Source organism: Notechis scutatus, chromosome Z (assembly GCF_049901735.1).
Source record: "Notechis scutatus isolate UNSWTSFEM ecotype Mainland chromosome Z, rNotScu1.2, whole genome shotgun sequence".
Taxonomy (NCBI): Eukaryota; Metazoa; Chordata; class Lepidosauria; order Squamata; family Elapidae; genus Notechis; species Notechis scutatus.
In genome coordinates this window covers 78,319,461-78,342,171 of record NC_142025.1, presented here as the reverse complement: position 1 = coordinate 78,342,171, position 22,711 = coordinate 78,319,461, and the positions used below count along the sequence as shown (strand labels likewise).

The following is a 22,711-nucleotide window of genomic DNA, read 5'->3' as shown; positions in this document are numbered from 1 at the left end:
AGGCTGGGGGGGATCAAATGATGTTTTTTTAAAGAGCGGGCAAACCTGGACCTCTTTAAAAGGCCCCAGGAACATCCCTTCCTACAGTGAAGAATTTATCACTGCCTGAAACCACCTGACAGTCACCACCTAAGCGGCTTTTCACTAACCAGGACGGACAAGGATCTAACAGTAATTGAATGGTGGTTGCATTCCTTGGGACCAAAAGAATCACGATTCCCAGATTACTGAGAAGACCTTTCCCCAAGCATACCACACGGACCTGCACTATTCATGGGTTCCAAATGAATGACTTTGTCTGTAACTGGCTATATTTCTAACATTCTTAAGCAATACAACCATAAATGTGCTATTGTGGCATTCTAAGTAGATGAATTAGCATGCATGGTACTGATAGAAAAGCCCCAGAACAAATATGTCAATGAAGGCACAATCATCCAGGCCAAAGGTATCTAAAGGTTGAATTGTGGCACTAGAACTAAACTTCAGACAATGTCAGAGAGCTGAATTGGTATATATAGCAAGAGTTGGTACATTCCAACAACTTTCTGACTTTCTGCCTAATTTTGTTCTGACTGATGAAGTTGCTTGGATGAGCAACAAAACATTTCAAATTAACAAAGTTTGTTCCAGCTGCCATGATTCATCCTTTACATACCTTTGGCCTGGAGAACTGAGTCTTAATTGACATATTGCAATGCATTCTGGGAAGAAACCCCTGAAGTTGGTGTGACTCTCTGCCTAATTAATTTGGCTCTGACTGATGAAAATTTGGACCAGTTGCCATGATTAATTCAACTGTTACACACCAGAACAAATAGACAACTATACAGTATTTGAAAGAAACATGGGAAAAACAGGATAACAACAGAAAATTATTCCAGTATTCTCCTAACAAAGACAGATGAACCCAAATGGATTTCAGAGGGAACTGGGGGATGTCACAAAGGATTTGCTGCACAGTTCTACCGATGCCTTGGTAATGGTCTGGAATCAAAGGGTGGACAAGGATTGTGCCTATATGCCTAGCTTGATCTATTAATCCTGATGCTTCCCATGGTTCATTGAGGAGCTGTCGGGTTTGAAAAAGATTAAGAGATATCTAGAGTGCTGCTGGACAAAACTTAGAGCCATTATTAAGGCCTAATTCATGGTGATAAGAGCAACAAAATGGTATTTGTTTCTTCTATTTAAGTAAATGAAGAACTCCTCAAGCCCAGGCCCTTTGTTGTCTCCTTGCTCACACAGTAAATATTGCTTCACTTTCCAAACAGCCTTCAACTCTCTCACACACTGAAAGGATGCTAGCCAGATGAATACGATGGATACTGTCATTTCCCCCTCTTATTTTCCTCCCAGAAATTAAGCCCGGTCACATAGATTCATAGTGAAGCATGGGTATAGAGCTAATACACACACATACACACACACACCCTCAGAAATACAGAAGCTGGGGATGCCCTATTTATCAATATAATCAAGCAGCACAGTTAGGGTATATTATTTCATTTATTATGAAGACTCTTCTAAAACAATGGATTCAAACTGAACCTATGTCAGAGTCGACTAAAGTTATAAATCAGTGGTTTTTACATCCAAAATATTTTTCTAGAATAAAACAGACTGAAAATATTTTTACAAAGCAATAATAGCTTCAAATTTGAAAAAAGCACATTCCTCATAAGGGATAATACTCTTTTAACTCCCTTGATAACACATTTTGATCAGGATAATTATAATGGTTTGTCTAAAATGTTGAGAGCATATAATCTTTATAAACTAAAATATATTTATAGCAATAGTGAACCTCTCAATAAAGATCAGATAGAGCAACAGATATGTGATACCAGATAAGGATACCATGGCTTTTTGTTGTCAACATTAATCTCTCCTGGGCCATAGAAATATTACAGCTCACCAGAGTTAGGATTATTGCATTTATTTACTGGATCAAGCCTCAATTTTAAAGATAAAAAATAATTATCTACTATATTATAGCAGCAAAAACAATTATTGTGCAACATAACAAAAAAAGTCAGTAAAAAGTAAAAGTAATGAGATTTCAGAAGAAGCAACCATAATTTTATCAAATTTAGCTGGATGTTATGATTTACCTCAATAGCAATAAATTATAATCTGGTACATATGATAAATTTTCACTTTGTAGTATCTGACTTTTATCTTGCATATTTCCATCCTGGTCTCGCCAAAGATCATCAACAAGTGCAAACAATAACCAGGCCTGAATCCTGACTGGAAAGGGTCCGGATAATCACACAGAACCCTCTGCCAAGCAACCACTTTTCCCTAAATGGAAGATGAGAAACTGGACAAAAATTGTTCAGGCTGGGGGGATCAAATGATGTTTTTTTAAAAAGCGGGCAAACCTGGACCTCTTTAAAGGCCCCAGGAACATCCCTTCCTACAGTGAAGAATTTATCACTGCCTGAAACCACCTGACAGTCACCACCTAAGCGGCTTTTCACTAACCAGGACGGACAAGGATCTAACAGTAATTGAATGGTGGTTGCATTCCTTGGGACCAAAAGAATCACGATTCCCAGATTACTGAGAAGACCTTTCCCCAAGCATACCACACGGACCTGCACTATTCATGGGTTCCAAATGAATGACTTTGTCTGTAACTGGCTATATTTCTAACATTCTTAAGCAATACAACCATAAATGTGCTATTGTGGCATTCTAAGTAGATGAATTAGCATGCATGGTACTGATAGAAAAGCCCCAGAACAAATATGTCAATGAAGGCACAATCATCCAGGCCAAAGGTATCTAAAGGTTGAATTGTGGCACTAGAACTAAACTTCAGACAATGTCAGAGAGCTGAATTGGTATATATAGCAAGAGTTGGTACATTCCAACAACTTTCTGACTTTCTGCCTAATTTTGTTCTGACTGATGAAGTTGCTTGGATGAGCAACAAAACATTTCAAATTAACAAAGTTTGTTCCAGCTGCCATGATTCATCCTTTACATACCTTTGGCCTGGAGAACTGAGTCTTAATTGACATATTGCAATGCATTCTGGGAAGAAACCCCTGAAGTTGGTGTGACTCTCTGCCTAATTAATTTGGCTCTGACTGATGAAAATTTGGACCAGTTGCCATGATTAATTCAACTGTTACACACCAGAACAAATAGACAACTATACAGTATTTGAAAGAAACATGGGAAAAACAGGATAACAACAGAAAATTATTCCAGTATTCTCCTAACAAAGACAGATGAACCCAAATGGATTTCAGAGGGAACTGGGGATGTCACAAAGGATTTGCTGCACAGTTCTACCGATGCCTTGGTAATGGTCTGGAATCAAAGGGTGGACAAGGATTGTGCCTATATGCTAGCTTGATCTATTAATCCTGATGCTTCCCATGGTTCATTGAGGAGCTGTCGGGTTTGAAAAAGATTAAGAGATATCTAGAGTGCTGCTGGACAAAACTTAGAGCCATTATTAAGGCCTAATTCATGGTGATAAGAGCAACAAAATGGTATTTGTTTCTTCTATTTAAGTAAATGAAGAATCCTCAGTGCTATCAATACAACCACTTGTCAATTAGACCCTTGTCCCTCTAGCTCAGGGGTCCCCAACTCCTACCGGGCCGCTGGTTGCTGGGCGCCGCCATCTTTTTTTGACGAAAAAGTGCTTCCGGTGAGCTTTTCCGGTAGAAAGCTCACCGGAAGCACTTTTCATCAAAAGATGGCGGCGCCAGCGCTCCGGTGAGCTTTTCCGGGTAGAAAGATGGCGGCGCCCACCTGATGCTGGTACCGGGCCGTGGCGCCCAGCTGATGCCGGTACCGGGCCGCGGCATAAAAAAGGTTGGGGATCACTGCTCTAGCTTATAAAAGCCTTCAGAACAATGACCAGCAGGTGGGTTCAGGAAGTGATAAATTCCTAACTACAAGAGGAGACCTTCCCAGAACTTTTCAAGTAATTTGCACTCCTAAAAAAACCATCACTTGATACCAACTGCCTTGACAATTTACATTCAGTTTCTCTTCTCCCCTTTTTAGGGGAAGTTACAGATAAGGTGTTGTTTGGCAGCTTCAGAGGATGTAAATTTCTTAGACCTCTTTCAGTGAGGTTTCAGGCCAGCCTATGAGACAGAGACCACACACTAATGCAAGGGTCTTCAAACTTGGCAAGTTTAAGACTTTTGGACTTCAACTCCCAGAATTCCTGAGCTAACATGACTAAAGGAGGAATTCTGGGAGTTGAAGTCCACAAGTCTTAAAGCTGTCAAGTTTGAAGACCCCTGCACTAATGGATGATCTCTGGTAGAGTGGGATGAAAACAGTGCAGCCAACTTGACTCTACTTGACCTCTTAGCAACCTTCAGTAACATTGACCATAGTATCCTTTTGGACCGGCTATAGAGTTTAGAACTGAACAGCACAGTTCTATGCTGATTCAACTCTTTTCTTTGGGTTTGTTACTTAAGTTTACAAATTAATATATTTTAAAGCTGATCCTTCAGTACAGTACTGAATATCAAATTGATAAAGTGTGTTTTATTAATAGGTCAAATCTCTTCCTTCTGCAATCATTTTTCAATAATTTCCCTTATTTGGAAATCATACAATATTACAAAATGAATTATAAAAAATATGAATGGAAGAAGCACAAAACAGAACAAGTGCAGGAAAAAGCACTGAGGACCAAATTTTAATTGTTCAATAAGTTGTACAGGAGCACAGAAAAGGAAATGTAATGGCTTTTAAATTACTGTTCTTCCAACAATATTTGCATACAATCAAACATTTTCTTAAATGTTTATTTAATGTTAATTGGGTCCTCCAAATGATCTGAATCTGGTAATTCTAAATGTCAAAGCCTGTTGAGAAATCCAGAAAGTTAAAGAGGAACCTGATGCTGTAAGATTGTTGGACTATACTTGGATAGCTTTTATTAAAAAAAAATTGAAAATTTTATTGATTTTTAAAAACAAACATAAACAAACAAAACATAGAACATAAAAACATAAAACATCTTTTTTGAAAGCAGCCTGATCCCGGGTTACATCTCTTCGTGCAGACACAAATTCAAGTTCATGCTCATTTTTATATTCCATTCCATATCTTATCAATTCTACATTTTCTATATAACTTCTCCCCTCTTTCAACTTTCTTAATTTTATTTTATTTATTTCATCTCAATTCAAATCATCATGCTTATATTCTTTGTCTGTCCTGTTTCAGCTGTCTATTATCTTTTCTCATTAAGCAAAATTTCTCCTGTGATCACTAATTGGAGTATGACGCCTTTATAACTTTCCCCTAAAATTATAACACTTAATGTAATACATAATTTCCGTTCGGATTCTGCTTGGTATATTCTAAAACTACACAATGTATTTTTTAAAAAAGAAAAAATTGTAAATATATAACATAATTAAAACAACAATCCATACCAATTCAATTCTATCATTAATATTAATATTCATTTAAATCTGGAACATTTTACACATTACTTTTCAAATAAGTATCATACTTCTATGGGAACACTTATAAACTTTCCATAATTACTTCCCTCCCACTTCACTTATATTTTATAAACATTGAGTAGTTAAAATGTTCCCATTCCTTCCTAATTCAATTCTCTCATTTATTCCATTTCATTTATTTTGTTCACAAAAGTTTCACTAAATTACACAGACTATTTTATTCCACTTTTTTAATCATATGTTGTTTCCAATTTTCTAACATTATTTCTATTACAAATATAACAATACAATCTTATGTATCTTTACAAAATCCCTTTTTCAGTTAAATTTTCACCCATTATCTCTGAATAAATCCTGTTTCTTTACATCTTGCTCCAGACCTTTGTAACTTCTCTTCCCTTTCTTCTTCTTCTCTCTCCCCTTTTTACCCCCGTCTCTCCACCTTCATTTCCCTCTTCTGTATTCCCCTTTTCTGTTGTTTTCCAACATTATATCCCCTTTTCACATTATTTTTCCTTTTTTTGGCTGTTTTTTAGGTCTTAAATTCTCCATTCTCTTTCCCCCCTTTCCCCTTTCTTCCCCAGATAGAATTACTTGTTCATTAAAAATGGCTTCTTCTTTATCCCAATCTTCTTGTTGCGCATCCTTTCTTGCTGTTTCTTGTAAACACCGATTGCCATTTCTAAGAATTGAAAAGTAGAGCCAAAAGAGCCCTTCCCTTCTTGTTCCTCTTCTTTATATTTTTTAAATTTGATTTTCAGTTCATCCAGTTCATCCAAAAGTGATGCCATTGTAGAATGGTGTGTTTTTTTAAGCAACCAGCCAATTATTTTTAGTCATTCAAATATGATTTCCAAAAATCCTAAAGTCACCAAACAATCCAAATACACACAAGCTGTTTCTTTTAACACTTTCTTCTTTTTTCACTTTCTCTTCTTGGGGTTACTATTTAGTTGCAAAATTCCAGTTAAAATGTATCCTTTAGAAGTCTTGTTAAGATTTAACTTTAAGTTCTTTTAAATTCCAAGCAGTCTTCTCCTTCCAAGTCCTGCTCTTATTCTTTTCCTCTCCCTTCCCACTTATAACAATACGTATTATTTTTTAATATTCAGAAATCTTTATTGTCCCTTTGGCATTTAATTAAATTTCCAGTTTAATTACCTGTTAGTGCCAAAGTGGATTTTTCCGATTTCTTTATTCAGATCTTCTCGTTATCAGCGGGAGGAAGGAGAGTGAAAAAAACACCCTTTCCCTTTTCACTTTCGTTCGCTGCTTCCAACTCTTCTTTGGGAGGATGTATCTTTTGCAAAATTTAAATTCCAGGGTACCTTAGTTGTTGCTTTGGCCTGGTCAGCCAAAAACTTTCACTTCTTAACTTCCTCCTGCACTTTCTTTTCCGGCTGAGTGCTTCTTTGAGGCGGCCATTTCTGACCGCCACTCTTACCGCCTTTGGAAAAGGGAGTTTAGCCAGCTGAGGAGGAGAGGTGCGGCTCCCCTCGACCCTGCCAGGTCTCACCACTTCTACGGGGTGGCTTAGCCCCGAAGCCGGCTGGCTCGGGGCACTCCAGCTGCAAGCACAGGCAGAAACCACGCATGATCGCAGTTTCTACCTGCCACTGAAGCCCTGCAAACCGGAACTCCTTTTATTAATTTTTTTTCAAATATTGCACAACCCATAATCCCAACGCTGTCACTCAATATAATTTTTTGGGTTTGCGCCTACTGAATGATAAACTCACCATACTGGCAAAACTGCCATAGCATGCTAAGCTAAAGAATGGTTGGCTTGTTTATGATTCCATGAACATAGCAGCATCCTAAGACCACAAAAATAAATAAATAAAAAATAAATAAAATAATAAAAATTACATATCAACTATATGTGGAATATGCATGCCAGTATTATTGTCATTATTATTATTTTCACTGATGGATTCACCTCACCCATCTTCTAGCCGCTGAACCAACAACAACAAAAAAATCGGCCCACACACATCCCACGCATTGACTTACTACTATTAAAGCAGCAAATAAAGAGCTATCGTAAACAGAATAATCATTTCCTCCCCCTTTCTCCCCTGCTTTATCTGCTAAAGAAATCTATTTTGTATGCAAAAATTGGCTTCGGCTCTGATCATTGCAATCTGATATAACCTTGAGAACGTTTCTCTATCAAGATCTCAAACAATCCAGATCCTGAACTTTCAAAGACCAAGACCCATTTCCCTCTCGGTATTACGAGATCAAATCGCAACTGCACTTACCCTGCCAAACAGCGAGAAATCAAATGAAAGCAATCCCCGAAAGCTCGTTTTTACCTCTCCCAGATCACTGTCCCGGAACCCTCTGAAAGACAATTGAAGTGCGCTTGCGCCTCAGTCCTTCAAAATACTTTTAAAAAAATCTTCACCAACCAAAGACTCATACGCATGCGTAGACAAATAGGAACTTCAGTACTTAACTACGCCTGCGCCGAATGTTTCAGGCGGCTGTCAAAATTTTGTAATTATTCTTGGTATAGGAGTGGCAATCTTTAGAGCGGACATTACACAGATGGAAGCAGTGAATGAGTTGGGAGCCCGTTAAGGTCGATTTTAGTTGTTGTTGCTGAAAGTTTGCAAAGATGGTGGGAGCAGACCTTGCGCCCGTGACTTCCTCTTGAACAGAAATTTAATAAAAGTCTATTTAATGGCAAGAGATTTCCAATCATGATTCTAAATTTACTTAATTTTATATCTTTCCAAAATATTTTTATCTCTTCTATAGGCTAATGCAGATTCCTTCATTACTTTTCAAACGTTTGAAATTTCCCATTGGTGTCTTTTTGAGAATTCCATGGATTTCATGTAACTATGTTTTTGAACATCCCACTTCTCATTTTCACATACTTGTTTTGTGATTTCATTCTCTTTCATCTTCCCTGTACCATCAAACACCTCAAGTTCCTTATATTACAGATAATTTTGAAATGTATTCACCATTATCTTTGCTGCCTTTCTAGGAATATTCATTTTTTTAAAAATCTGCACACAAGAGTTATAAGAATGAGTAAATATGGATTGTAAAGACTTAAAATATTTATTATTAGTGATCTGCATACAGCATTCCAGTTCCTTTGAACAGAGACTGAAAAAGCTAAACTGATTTAAAATCAAGTCTGAATTCTGCTAACAAGGCTGTTTATCAAATTGATCTTTCACTCCAAATAATTAAGTGAGATTCCCCAGCTCACCTTCAAAAACAAATGAACTCCATAATCAGCAAATAGATATTATGTCTGGATGCATTGTGCTTTGGTTTGAAATTTATTATTGATGGCATTTAGAAGGATGACTGCTGGAATATAATTCCACAGGCAACTTTCAGCAGTTAAAGGTTGACTCTGACACTGAGTAATGTGAATATGGACAAGAAAATGATCAAGAGATATTGGTTGTTCCTTTATTTTTTGTGTCCATAGTTTAATTTTGTCTTCACCTATTTGTTTTTATAATTCCACACTGTTCCAAACAGCACCCGTGTCAGAAATAAAACTTATTTCTATGCACCTTGTACAACATATTGAAGACAGAATCATGAAGCACAAGATGAAAGATACAATATTTCCCAAGCTTTGAGGATCTGCAAAAGAGAGTAGGTGATTTGATGTACCCCTGTGGAAGCTTTGTCATCCATGTTGCTAGTCCTTTCATGTGAAACAGAGGTGGTATTCAGCCAGTGCTAATAGGCTCTGGAGAACCGGTAGTGGAAATTTTGAGTAGTTTGGAGAACCAGTAAATACCACCTCTGGTTGACCCCACCCCCATCTATTCGCTGCCTCCTGAGTCCCAGCTGATTGGCTGGGTCTTCTTTTGTTGCCCTATACAGGAGAATGGAACTGGAAAGCAGGTTAGTGGGGTGGGGAGGAAATGGGGATTTTACAGTATCTTTCCACTACCACGCCCACCAAGCCACACCATGCCCACCAAGCCACACCCACAGAACTGGTAATAAAAAAATTGAATACCACCACTGAGAAGGCAAAGAAATATTGCAAAGTGAGGGGGTCCACTGGAATACCGAAGATGGTGCATAGCTCAAGGATGATAAAATAAGTAGCAGAGGTGGAAATTACAATGATAATGGTGGCTGGATATGCATGATCAGGGTTCTGGGAATGACATATACAGTGCATTCAGAAAGTATTCAGACCCCCTTTGCTTCTGTCAATTTTGTTATGCTGCAGCCTGATTCTACAGCTGTTGAAATTCATTTTTTCCCATTAATCTACACTGAATACCCCATAATGACAAAATTAAACCAGAATTTTAGGCATATCTGTAAAATTTATTAAAAAGAAATAACTGAAATATCACATTGGCATAAGTATTCAGACTTTTCACTCAGTACTTTGTTGAAGCATTTTTGGTGTCAAGTCTTTTTGGGTATGATGCAACAAGCTTTGCACACCTGGATTAGGGGACTTTCTGCTATTCTTTCTTGCAAATCCTCTCAAGCTCAGTCAGGTTGGATGGTGACTGTTGATGGACAGCCATTTTCAGGTACCTTCAGAGGTGTTCGATAGGGTTCAAGTCAGGGATCTAACTGGGCCCTCTAAGACATTCACAGAATTATCCCTAAGGCAGTCTTGTGTTGTCTTGGCTATGTGTTTAGCAATAGCAATAGCAGTTAGACTTACATACTGGTTCACAGTGCTTTATAGCCCTCTCTAAGTGGTTTACAGAGTCAGCATATTGCCCCCAACAATTTGGGTCCTCATTTTACCAACCTCAGAAGATGGAAGGCTGAGTCAACCTTAGACCACTCAGAATTGAACTGAAGTGAGCAGTTAGCCCTGCAGTACTGCATTCTAATTACTTCGCTACCATGGCTTAGGATCATTGTTGTGTTGGCTCACTCTGAAGTCCTAAGTGCTATGAAACAGGTTTTCATTGAGAATATCTCTGTATTTTGCCCCATTCAGCTTTCCCTCAATCCTGACCAGTCTCCCAGTCCCTGCTCCTGAAAAACACCCCACACACCATGCTTCACTATTGGGATTGTTAGATCGCGGGAATGAGACTCAAGACACCAGCATTTATTTTATTTATTTATTTTATTTATTTGATTTGCCAATTGTTTACAAGATAATAAGTATAAATGTATACATAGTTGTGAATACATGAAATGGGTACATATAAGAAAAATAAAAGAATAAGAGAAACAATAGGACAGGGACGGTAGGCACGTTGGTGCGCTTATGCACGCCCCCTACAGGCCTCTTAGGAAAGGGGTGAGGTCAATAGTAGACAGTCTAAGGTTAAAGTTTTTGGGGTTTGGGAAGAAACTACAGAGTCGGGTAGAGTATTCCAGACATTGACCACTCTATTGCTGAAGTCGTATTTCCTGCAATCAAGTTTGGTGCGGTTTACTTTGAGTTTGTATCTATTGTGTGCTCTTGTGTTGTTATGGTTGAAGCTGAAGTATTCATTGACAGGTAGGACATTGCAATGTATGATTTTATATACCATGCTTAAGTCAGACCGAAGACGGCGTAATTCAAGGTTTTCAAGTTCTAGAATTTCAAGTCTGGTGGCATAAGGTATTCTACAACGAGTAGAGGAGTGGAGAACTCTTCTTGTGAAATATTTCTGGACTTTCTCAATTGTGCTAATATCAGATACGTAGTGTGGGTTCCAGACTGATGAACTGTATTCGAGTATTGGTCTAGCAAATGTTTTGTATGCTCTGGTTAGTAGTGTGATATTACCAGAGAAAAAGCTACGTAGGATTAGGTTAACAACTCTTAATGCCTTTTTGGCTATGTAGTTGCAGTGGACTCTAGCACTTAGATCATTAGAGGTGAGTATTCCAAGGTCCTTTACAGAGCTTGAGTCATCAACAAGATCTTGACTATTCAGCTTGTATTTTTATTTTCTGATTTTTTTGCCAATATGTAAGACAGAGCATTTATTTGTTGAGATTTGAAGTTGCCATTTGTTTGACCACTCTGATACATAGTCAAGATCTTTTTGTAGGGTAGCAGTATTGTCTGTGGTATTGAACAGCTTTACATCATCAGCGAAGAGAACACAATTGCTCTTAATATGATCACAGAGGTCGTTTATGTGAGAGTATGAAGAGAGTTGGTCCTAGAACACTGCCTTGGGGAACACCACTATTGACAGGTACTGGATTTGATAGTACGCTCCCAATTTTGACCATTTGTTGTCTGTTTGACAGGAATGCTTCTATCCAGTTATTCAGTTGTCCAGAGATACCATAGGATTTTATTTTTAGGAGTAGTTTGTCGTGTACCACTGAATCAAAGGCTTTACAGAAGTCTATGTAGATTAACGTCTATTGCTTTGCCCTGGTCGAGTTGTGTCGTCCATATGTTTTTGCAGTGTAAGAGTTGCAGATTACAGGATAGTTTTTTTCTGAAACCAAATTGTTTATTGGAGAGTAGGTTATTTGTCTCTAAGTGAAGGATGATGGATTGGTTAATAATTGATTCCATGACTTTACAGGTGACGCAGCATAAGGAGATTGGCCTGTAATTTTCAACTAGGCTTGGGTCTCCCTTTTTGAAGATGGGGATGACTGTGGCTTGTGACCATAGGTTAGGCAAGGAGCTGGTTCTGAAAGATTTTTCAAAGATTATGCTTAGAGGTTTGGCTATGGCAGTGGATAATTCAATACCTGGAATCATCCAATGAGTTTCCATATTACTGCAATTCATGCAAACCCAAACTGGATCTGTTGGAAAGAATTGATACCATTGAAACCATAGTAGCATCCCTGGACGCATGCAAACCCAAACTGGATCTGTTGGAAAGAATTGATACCATTGAAACCATAGTAGCATCCCTGGACGCCATAAAAGAAAGAATATCCAACCTTGAAAAAAAAGAAACAACGCAAAAACTTGAACTTCCAATAGCTACAAACCACATCTCTACCCAACAACCACAACCCAATCCAAAACCCAATCCACAAATAAACACAACCCAGACAAATATTGATATCCCAATCCTCATCAGAGAAGCTGTTGAGCGTGAACGGAAGCGTCCAAACGCCATCTTATTTGGTCTAGAGGTCACCAATAACAATGATGACATCACAACTGTCAGAAACATCATCAGGGATTATCAAGCATCAACCATCTCCGCTGATGAAATACTTGACATTTCACGCATTGGCCGAGAGCTCAATAACAGTGACGGCTCTGTAGCCCCACGCCTGTGCAGAGTCATTTGCAAAAATGAAACAAGCAAACGTAAATTCATTTATACTATAAACTCACTCGCCAAAACCAACACCAACCATAAGAACCTCCGTTGCCGCCCTGACCTAACCATACAGCAACGTGCCCGCTCCCGTGTACTCCGCATTGAACTCAAAAACCGTCTAGACAATGGAGAGAAGGACCTGTACATTGACTACCATGCTGACTGTATCAAAAGTAAGCCACGCAACCCAATACTCAGCTTTTACCCTCAACCACAACCCTACCTCAACCGATCCACCATCACCCAAGACTAGGCACGCACGCCCCCAACTACCTCAATTCCAACTACTGCCGGCCTTAAATGCAAACTACTCGATGCAAGAAGCCTTGTGAATAAAATACCTGAATTTCTCATCCTCCTAAATATGGCTAACTTTGACATTATATTTGTCTGTGAAACATGGCTCAATGCATCTCTCCCGACTCCATTACCACAGTAAGAGACTATCATGTTTACCGATCAGATCGTGAAAATCGTCGAGGAGGTGGTGTTGCTATCTTCTATAAAAAATCCTTACATCTAAAAAATATCCAAGTTACCCAGGAGCTTGTTCTTCCTGAGACCATCATCTGTGAACTATCCTTAAATATCACAATTCGATTCTTACTATGTTACAGAGCACCTGATTATGACATCGAACATGTAAACAAGCTAAATACATTACTAACATGGGCTGCATCCTGCCCATACCCTTTTATCTTTCTTGGTGATTTCAATCTACCTCATATTGACTGGACCCTAAATGAATGTACAACTGAAATCATACACACAACCTTCTACAATGCTATTACAAATCTGGGACTGGAACAACTAGTAACCAACAACACTAGACTAAACAACTGCCTCGATCTCATCTTCTGCAATAGTTTGAATTTAATTTACGGAATACAAACTAAAGAACCCTTTTCCAGTAGCGACCACAATATGATTGACTTTTGTCTCAACATACGTCCACACAAAAATCACCACAATGATGTAATTCCCAATTGTAACTTCAAAAAAGGCAACTATGATCTTATACACAACGATCTCTCATCCCTTGATTGGCAATCTCTATTCACTGCATGATTGTCAATTGTTTTTACTTCCTTCTAGGACTGAGCGCCAAAGAAACTGCGGCAGCCCTTTTTATAGTCAGGCTGCTCGCAGCTGTGGCCAGTGATGGCTCTTCAAATTTCCCGCCACCACAGACCAACCAATTACAGGTAAGTATGCTAATACATAACACCCCTCCCCACCTGGTCCGGTTCAACCAATCAGAGTCTCGCCTACTATACGTAGTCATGTAGGTAGGCGGGGCTTTTATGGGTTCCACTGGACCTGTGCAGCTCAGTCTCCGTTTGGCTCCTGGACTGCTTGGATGGATCTGTTATTCCTCCCATCTGTCCTCTTGGAACGTCCTGGGAGGTTGAGTCAGCCATGCCGCTCCCGCCAGGAATTTCCTGGCTGGTTGAGTCGGCCCGGCCACTCCTGCCAGGGACTGCTTCCCCACTATCCTTCTGGACCTGTTCCCATCTTCTCGACCTGTCTTCTTCCCTGGTCTCAGGTACGTGTTTGCATTTCCCGACCGGGGCTAGTGTTAGTAGTGGTTGTTGCATAGTTGTCAGGGTTCTGTTATTTCTCTTGCTTGTGGAGGGTCTCCCCCTCCCTTCCTACTTCTGTTTTGCCTGTTTTCCTACTTCTGTTTTGCCTGTTTGTGCTAGAAATCCTTTGAATGTTGTTGCTGTGAATTGTGGCCTGTTGTCGGATACAATTAAATACGGCAATCCATGTGTTGCAAAAAATTTCCTGAGCTGTCTAATGATGGTTTCTGTTGTGGAGTGCATGATACTTATCTCTAGCCATTTGGATTAAGCATCTATGACTATTAGAAATGTGTGTCCTTTGGTTGGGCCTTCAAAATCAATGTGTAATCTTGACCATGGTCCCCTTGATGTTTCCCATTTGTGTTTTGGTGCTGTGGAGGGTGTTGGCCTCAATTCCTGGCAGCTTTTACATGTTGCCACCCACTCGCCTGGCCACCATACATAACTCTTTGCCAGGGCTTTCATTTTTACAATACCCTACCTGTAACAATTCTAGTATGCGTTTCCTTAAATTGTCCGGTATGACCATCCAATCCCCCCATAGTACACACCCCTTTAGCATTGAGAGTTCTGTTTGTCTATTCCAGAATGGTTTGACGGTCTCGTCAATCTCAGCTTCTGGCCATCCTTTTCTTACCCAATTTAAAATCCGCTCCAGGTTTTTGTCTCTAGCTATTTCCCTAGCAATGTCGCTGCCGTTATGGGTAGGTTTTCTAATGTCTCTATTTGAAGAGTCAATAAGGTTGGTGCTGGGTCGTCTTCTATGTTAAGCAATGGCTAAGCGCATCAGCATGATTTATGTCCTTTCCAGGTCAGTAGGTCAATTTGTAGTTGTAGGCAGCCAGGAATTCCGACCACCGCATCATTCATGGTGACAGTATATTAGGTGTAGCTTTGTTTCCTGCGATGATGCCTAGGAGTGCTTTGTGGTCTGTGACTAGTGGGAAAGTTCTCCCATAGATATATTCATGGAAACGTTTCATTCAGGTGAAAAGCGGCCAATGCCTCTTTGTCTAGTTGACTGTAGTTCTGCTCAGAGTTTGACAGAGTCTTTGAATAGAATGCTATGGGTGCTTCTTTCCCATCTGGTAATACTTGGCTGAGTATAGCGCTGACGCCGAAAGGTGATGCATTGCAGGTTAGTGTTATTGGAAGTGTTTCGCTATATTGTATTAGTATGTGGTCTGATGTGATCAAGTTTTTTATTTCCTGGAATGCCATTTCTTCTTGTCGCCCCCAGGCCCAGGTTGCTTTCTTGTCAAGCAACCTGTGTAGTGGTTCCGCAATGGTTGCTTTCTGTGGTAGGAATATATTACAAAAGTTAATGAGTCCTAAGAAAGCTTGCAGATCAGTTTTATTTTTGGGTCTGGGGGCTTCCTTGATTGCTCTGACTTTATTTTCAGTGGGGTGGATTCCTTTGCTGTCTATAAGGTATCCTAGGAATTCAATTTTGCCGGCGGCTAATTGGTACTTCTCCTTTTTTACTTTTAGTTCCGCCTCCTTGAATTTGCCTAGGAATTCCCTTAGGCGGTCACGCAGTTGTTCTTTGTCCTTGGCTGATACCAGGACATCATCAAAGTATGGTACCATCCCTTTTATCCCTTGCAGTAGGCATTCCATTAAGCTCTGGAACACCCCTGGGGCGACACTGACACCAAATTATAGTCTGTTGCATTTGAATGCCCCCCTGTGCATCATGATTGTCTGGGCTTCTGCTGTTTCGGGGTCAATGGGTAACTGTTGATACGCCTGTGCGAGGTCTAGTTTCGCGAATATTCCCCTCCCCAAGGGAATGTTATAGATGCTGCACCACTGGAACTGGGTATGCACTTTGTTGGAGCACGTGGTTAAGGGTTGCTTTGTAATCCCCACCGACCCATCAGGTTTAATTGATGTAACAATTGGGGTTTCCCACTTTGTGTGGTCAATTGGTTCTAAAACCCCTTGTGCAATGAGTTTATCCAATTGCTAATCGATTTTTGGTTTTAGTGTGAAAGGAACCCACCTCGCCTTCAGTCTTATAGGGGCTATGTTTGGGTTTAGACTAAAGGAAATTGGGGACCCCTGGTACTTGCCTAGTTCTCTGTCGAACACATCCCAGAATTCTTCCATCAGGTCATCTTCCCACTCTATTTCGGTGATGCTGTTTATCCCTGTGACTTTGATTCCTAATGGTGCAAGACATTTGAGTCCCAATAGGCTAGGTCAGTTCCAGTCGACTATGGTTAGTGGAAGGACTCTGGTGTATTTTTTGAATGTTACTTTGAATTGTCCGGTACCTACTATGGGGATTTTGTTCCCCGGGTAGTCTTTCAGCGTTAGTGTTTGTCTTTCGAGTCCTTCCCGGCTTATGTCTGGTATCAGTCTTTTTATGGTGTCCCATGATACCATTGATAAGTATGAGCCTGAGTCTACTTCCATCTGGCACGGCTGGCCTTCTATTGTGACCCAGACATATACTTTCCTGGTGTTTGTTGTGTTGGAGTGTCCGATGGTCACCATCTGGTGTGTTTCCTCTCTTCCGTTGCTTGTCTCTTTCCCTCACCTGTTTCTGTTGTCTTGGTTCCAGCGGCTCCCTGTTTGTCTCTCCCTCTCTCTGGAGGGGGGGGTGTTCCATCTTTGTCTAGGGCTGTAGTTCTTTCTTGCTCAGCATGCCCTAGCAATTTGTCCCCGCTGTTCAAAATGTTTGCAGATTGCATCTAGGAAAAGGCACTTGGAACGTGGATGGTTCCACTCGCAACTGGCACAACGAAATTCCTTCCTTTTTCCATTCTGGTCCCTTCTGCCCTGTTCTGACTGGAGTTGATTTACCCCTTCTTCTTCCTTGTCGTCTTCTGAAAGGGACTCGATGCCCTCGTGGTGGGTTGTGGTGGTGTTTTGGGGGGTTTCTGGTGGCACTTTGTTCATTTTCCGCATGGCGGCCACTGATTTCTGTGTTGCTTCTGCTGTGGTAGCTTCTTCTATTGCTTCTTGGAGTGTTATTTGGGCTCTTGTTAATAATCGACCCTGGAGTGTAAGATCTCTCAGTCCCAGGACCACTCAGTCTCTCATGGCTTCATCCATGTTTAGGAATTCGCACGCTCCGACGATGTCCCTCAGCATTGCAATGAAATCACTGATGCTTTCACCTTCTTTTTGGTCACGCGGATAAAATTCATGTCTTTTGATGAGGCAGGAAACGGTTGGTGTGTAGTGAGCCCTCAGAATTCTTTCCAGATCCAGCCAGGCCATTGTTTTCATGTCGGTGGGTGCCACTAAAGCTTTGGCCATCTTAAATACTGCAGGACTGCAATGAGTGAGGAAGACGGCTCTCTTCCTGTGTTCAGATATATTATGGAGGTCGCTCCCTTCAAGGAACATGAGGAATCGGTCTATGTACGATTCCCCGTCTTTGGTTGCTGGATCGAACGGTGCAGGTGGTGTGTTGTTTCTGGCCATTTTGTCTCGATGCGTTGCCGGTGTTTGTCAGTTGCCACGTGCTCGCTGGTTCCCTTTGTCTCAGGATCCCACCTTCATCACCAGTGTTAGATCGCGGGAATGAGACTCAGGACACCAGCATGATTGTCAATTGTTTTTACTTCCTTCTAGGACTGAGCGCCAAAGAAACCCTTTTTATAGTTGGGCTGCTCATGGCTGTGGCCAGTGATGGCTCTTCAAATTTCCCGCCACCACGGACTGACCAATTACAGGTAAGTATGCTAATACATAACAGGGATGATATTGGGCAGGTGATGAGCGATACACTTTGCAAGGTAAGTAAAGTGAAGACCGTGCAGATGGGGGGGGAATAGGTGAGGCAAATGTTGTAGAGCCTCTGTGGTCTTTCATAAGACCGAACAACTGCTATGGTACTGCAGTATTCATAATTTCAGGACTTGTTTGTAAATGCTAGGGGGCACTTATTGTGTAACTTCGAACAGTTGCTCAGGGAATGCTCATAACCCAGGGATTGCCTGTATTCACCAATTTCCTAAGAGCAGATGCTCTTTGTCAGAATATGTAACCCCAGCTGGCTTTCATGGCCAAGGTGGGACTTGAATTGATGGTCTCCTGCTTTCTAACCTCTGGCCTTCTTATTCTGTCCTCTATAATTATTGACTGAATGTATAAAGGCAGATAGATAACTCCACAAAGCATCCATACAAAGTCCTTTTATTGATTCATCAGGAATCCTCAATATAACTTATAGTTACATCGAGATTCATCTCAATGTCCAACTCTTTGCATAGCTGACTTTCTGGTGTAAAAGGATGGTAATCTTTCATCCCCAAAATGAAGGAGAAAGGGGGTGAGACAGCAACATGTTGCTGGGTTCCAGGCAAGAGTGAAGTGACCTCCCGCAACCCACCAAGGGTTCAGTGACCAATCAATTCAGTGACCAATCAGGATTACAGATGCAGCCACATGACATGGACTACATGATGCATTCCCTTAAGGGGACAGCTCTTAATTCCTAACTAACTATTCCAATTCCCTATTAACTATGGCTGGACAACACACTTCTAATAAGGAAATACTGTAACACATACTGTATCTATAAAGGAATATAGAGATTACCTTGGAATGAACCATTAAAAGAGGTTTTCTTTTTTCAGGACCCTACAAACACAAGGCATGCGTTGCAAGACATCCAGGCCATTACAGACTATAAGGTGACTCCATCGTGTTGTAAGGGTGACACAGGCTTTTAAAATGAGCTGAACACATTTTTTTTTTTTTTTTTTTTGAAGATTCAAGGCACCAAATAATACCCCTGTGCCCCCTTCTGATGAGCAAGTGCTTAACTTTGATGTTATCTCTGCCCAGAGCACACTGTGGAAAGTTAACACTCAGAAAGCAGCAGTCCTGCATAATATCCCTGGGCATGTTCTTAGGGAATGTGCATATGAGTTGGCTTGTGTTCTTACAAATATTTGTAATCTTTCTTTTTTTTTTTTTAAACAAATTTTTATTAACTTTTAAAGACATACAAAACATACAAAAATTCAAGACATAAAAACATTAAAAATCTCTTTTCTGAAAGTTGCTTAATCCCGGGTCAAAACTCTTGGTACAGACACACATTCAAATTCATATTCATTTTACATATCATTCCATATCTTATTAGCATTTTCATTTTTCTATATAGCTTCTCCTTTCTTTTAAATTTTCTCAATTTTATTTTATTTATCTCCTCTCAATTCAAATCATAATATTTATTCTTTGTCTGTTCTATTTCCAACTATCCGTTTATCTTTCTTCTTAAAAGAAAAAAAAGTAAAACCTTCTCCTGTACACTGATTGGAGTATGACGCCTATGTCTCTTTCCCCTATATTTATAATACTTAATTTAAAGTACATAACTTACGTTGGGATTCTGTCTGGTACATTCTAACATTATACAATATCATCAAAACCAATACAAATCTATTCATTAATATTAATATTTATTCATATCTTAAACATCTAGCACATTTCTTATCAATTAAATCACATATTTCTATGGGAGCATCTATTTGCCATATTAGTTCCATCCCCCACATCACATATTATAAATCATTATTACATTACATGTTCCCCTCTCCTTCTTCAAACCTCATTTCACGAATAGTTTCACTATTATAACATAGCCTAATCATTGGTATTAACAATCATTTATATCTTTAGACATTTCACACATTTCAATTAATTATCATACCTTTATGGGAACACTTCTTATACTTTCCAAAATTATTCCCCCACATCACCGATCTTAAATCATTATTTCATTAAAGTACTCCCTCCCTTAACAAAAATTTCACTAAATTATACTAAATATTTATCACATTTTAAATTACATATTATTTCCAATCTTCTATAATTATTTCTAAATACAAATATAAAAATGCAATCTTATGTACCCTTCTAGAATCCCTTTTCCAATAAAATCTATCCATTATCTCTGAAAAACTTTTGTTTTTTTGCATTTTGCTCCCCATTATTAAAGTTTCTTATTCCTTCCTTTCTCCCTTGCTTCTTCTTCTCCTTATCCTCTTTACCCCTTTGTCTCTCCACCTCCCTTTTATCCTGTTTTCTCTCTTTCTGTTGTTTCCTAACACGATATCCTCTTTTCACCTTATTCTTCTCTTTTTGGATTGTTTTCCCAGGTCTTAAAATCTTCTTCTCCTTTTTCTCCTCCTTCTTTTCTTCTCCAATCAAAGTCACATGTTCTTCAAAAATGGCTTCTTCTTTATCCTGCTCATACGATTTTACATAAGCACAAACTGCCATTTCTATAAACTGAAAAAGAGTGCCAAAAACATCTTTTCCTTCTCGCTTTTCTCTTTCATATTTTTGATGTATAAGTTCTAGTTCATCCACAACTGATGCCATTGTACAGAGAAATTTTTTTCCAAAACAACTACCCAAGTGCTTTTTAGTCTGAGATAATTCTCATAAAATCCAAAGTCATCAAACAGTCCAATCAGCTGATTCTTTTTAATGCTTTCTCTTTTTCCACTTTCTCTTTTTGGGATAAAGTTTGATCACAAAGTTCTCTTTAAAATGTATCTTTAGAAACTCTTATTGTTGTTTAATAGCTCTTTAAAATTAACTCTTTAAAGTTTTAGACAGTCTTCTCCTTATTTTCAGGTTGCTCCAATTTTTTTTTTTTTCCTCTCCCTTCCCACTCACAGCCAAAAAAAAAAAATCTTCTTCTTCTTTTTTTTCCCCTTTGAATATTCTGAAATCCTTGCTCCTTCAATATTTATTTACCTCCAGAACAAATTCCCGGATTTCTCTTATAGTTCCACTGCTGTCACGTTAGGGAGGAGAGTGAAAGGAAGAAAAAAAAAAAAACTTACTCTTTTGAAATGTTCGCCGCTTGTATCTCTTTCTTGAAACAAAGTATCCTTAGCAGCCTTCGAGGTTACAGGAACTCTCTCTTAGCTTTATCCCAGTCAGAAGCAACTTCCACAGCTCTTCCCTCTTCCTCCAGCACGAATCTTACCCGGCTGCTGGCTTCTTTGAGGCGGCCATTGCTGACCGCCGCTCATCCACCTCAGGAAAAAGGGGTTATTCCGGCTGGAAAGGGGGTCTGCGTTACCCCCAAACCTCTGTCCGGATCCCCTCTCTCTTCGACTGCCTCTACAAGGCAGCCATAGCCCCCAGACCTATTTAGATCGGGGGCACCTTGGCAGCGAACGCGGCAGGGATCGCAGAGACGCGAATTCCTGCCGCTCCCGAAGCCGCGCAAGACCGGAAGCCGAAATCTTTCATTGTAGCATTGTAGTGGTCACATCATGTTTGAAGACTGCCATTATTTGGCCAATGCCTCAAAAGTCTACCATTATGGATCTTAATGATTACTGTCCGGTTGCACTTACATCTATTGTCATGAAATGTTTTGAAAAGCTAAAAAAGGACATTATTATATCCAGCCTTCCTCCAGCATTTGACTTACTTCAGTTTGCTTATCATTCAAATAGCTCTATAGGGGATGCTATTTCTTCTGTTTTCCATCTGAGGTTGGCGCACTTAGAGGAATGAAATGTGCAAACACTCTTTGTCTACTTCAGTTCAGCATTTAATACAATAATTCCTCAGCATTTAGACAACCAACTGGGCCTTTTAGGGTTTAACACTGTTTTGTGCAATTGGATTCCTGATTTTCTTACTGATAGGTCCTAGTATGTACAAGTTGGGACTAATATTTCTAACACAATTTTTTTGAGCACGGGTTCACCTCAGAATTGGATCCTAAGTCCATGATTGTTCACCCTGTTGACCCATGACTGTTGTGCAAGATTTGCCAACAACCATATTGTGAAATATGCGGATCACACAACAATAGCTGGCCTTTTTCAGGATGACAATGAGAGAGCTTACCACAAGCACCTAGAACCTTTTTGGCACTGAGTGCCCAAACTGGAATGTGCATGTGTGTGTGCGCTGGAATGCCGGAAACCGAAGACCAGCTGGCCGGTGTGCATGCGTACACCAGCAAGCTGGTCTTCACATGCACCAGAGTGCCGGAAACCCAAAAACCAGCTGGCTGGCGAATGTGCTCACAAAGAGGGCTCTGTGTGCCACCTCTGGCACATGTGCCTTAGGTTTGCCATCATGGACCTAGAGGGTTTGGCGAACTGTTGTGATAAAAACAGTCTAATTTTAAACGTAGAAAAAACAAAAAAAATGTCAATTTCAGAAAAGGCAGGTACAACCATACACCCTGTGTTTTAATGATTCAGCTGTGGAGGTGGTTAGTAGCATCAAGTTTCTGAATGTGCAGCTAACAAGAAGGTTAGCTTGGTTGCTCAACTGTGAGACACTGGTGAAGCATGCACAGCAGTGCCTGCATTTTCTGCATCACACGAGAAAAGCTCATCTTCCTCCCCCTGTCCTTACCACTTTCTATAGAGGGACGACTGAG

General features: G+C 39.9%; 1 protein-coding gene across 1 annotated transcript in view; it reads right to left on the bottom strand.

The window, feature by feature from the left end:
* The window catches only part of EXOC3 (exocyst complex component 3), a 35,946-nt gene extending 28,115 nt beyond the window's left edge, over positions 1-7,831 (bottom strand). Inside the window, exon 1 of the mRNA XM_026678336.2 lies at positions 7,730-7,831. The gene's annotated coding sequence lies outside the window, so the exon portion shown is untranslated. The remainder of the gene's footprint in view (positions 1-7,729) is intronic.
* Positions 7,832-22,711: the final 14,880 nt, after the last annotated feature.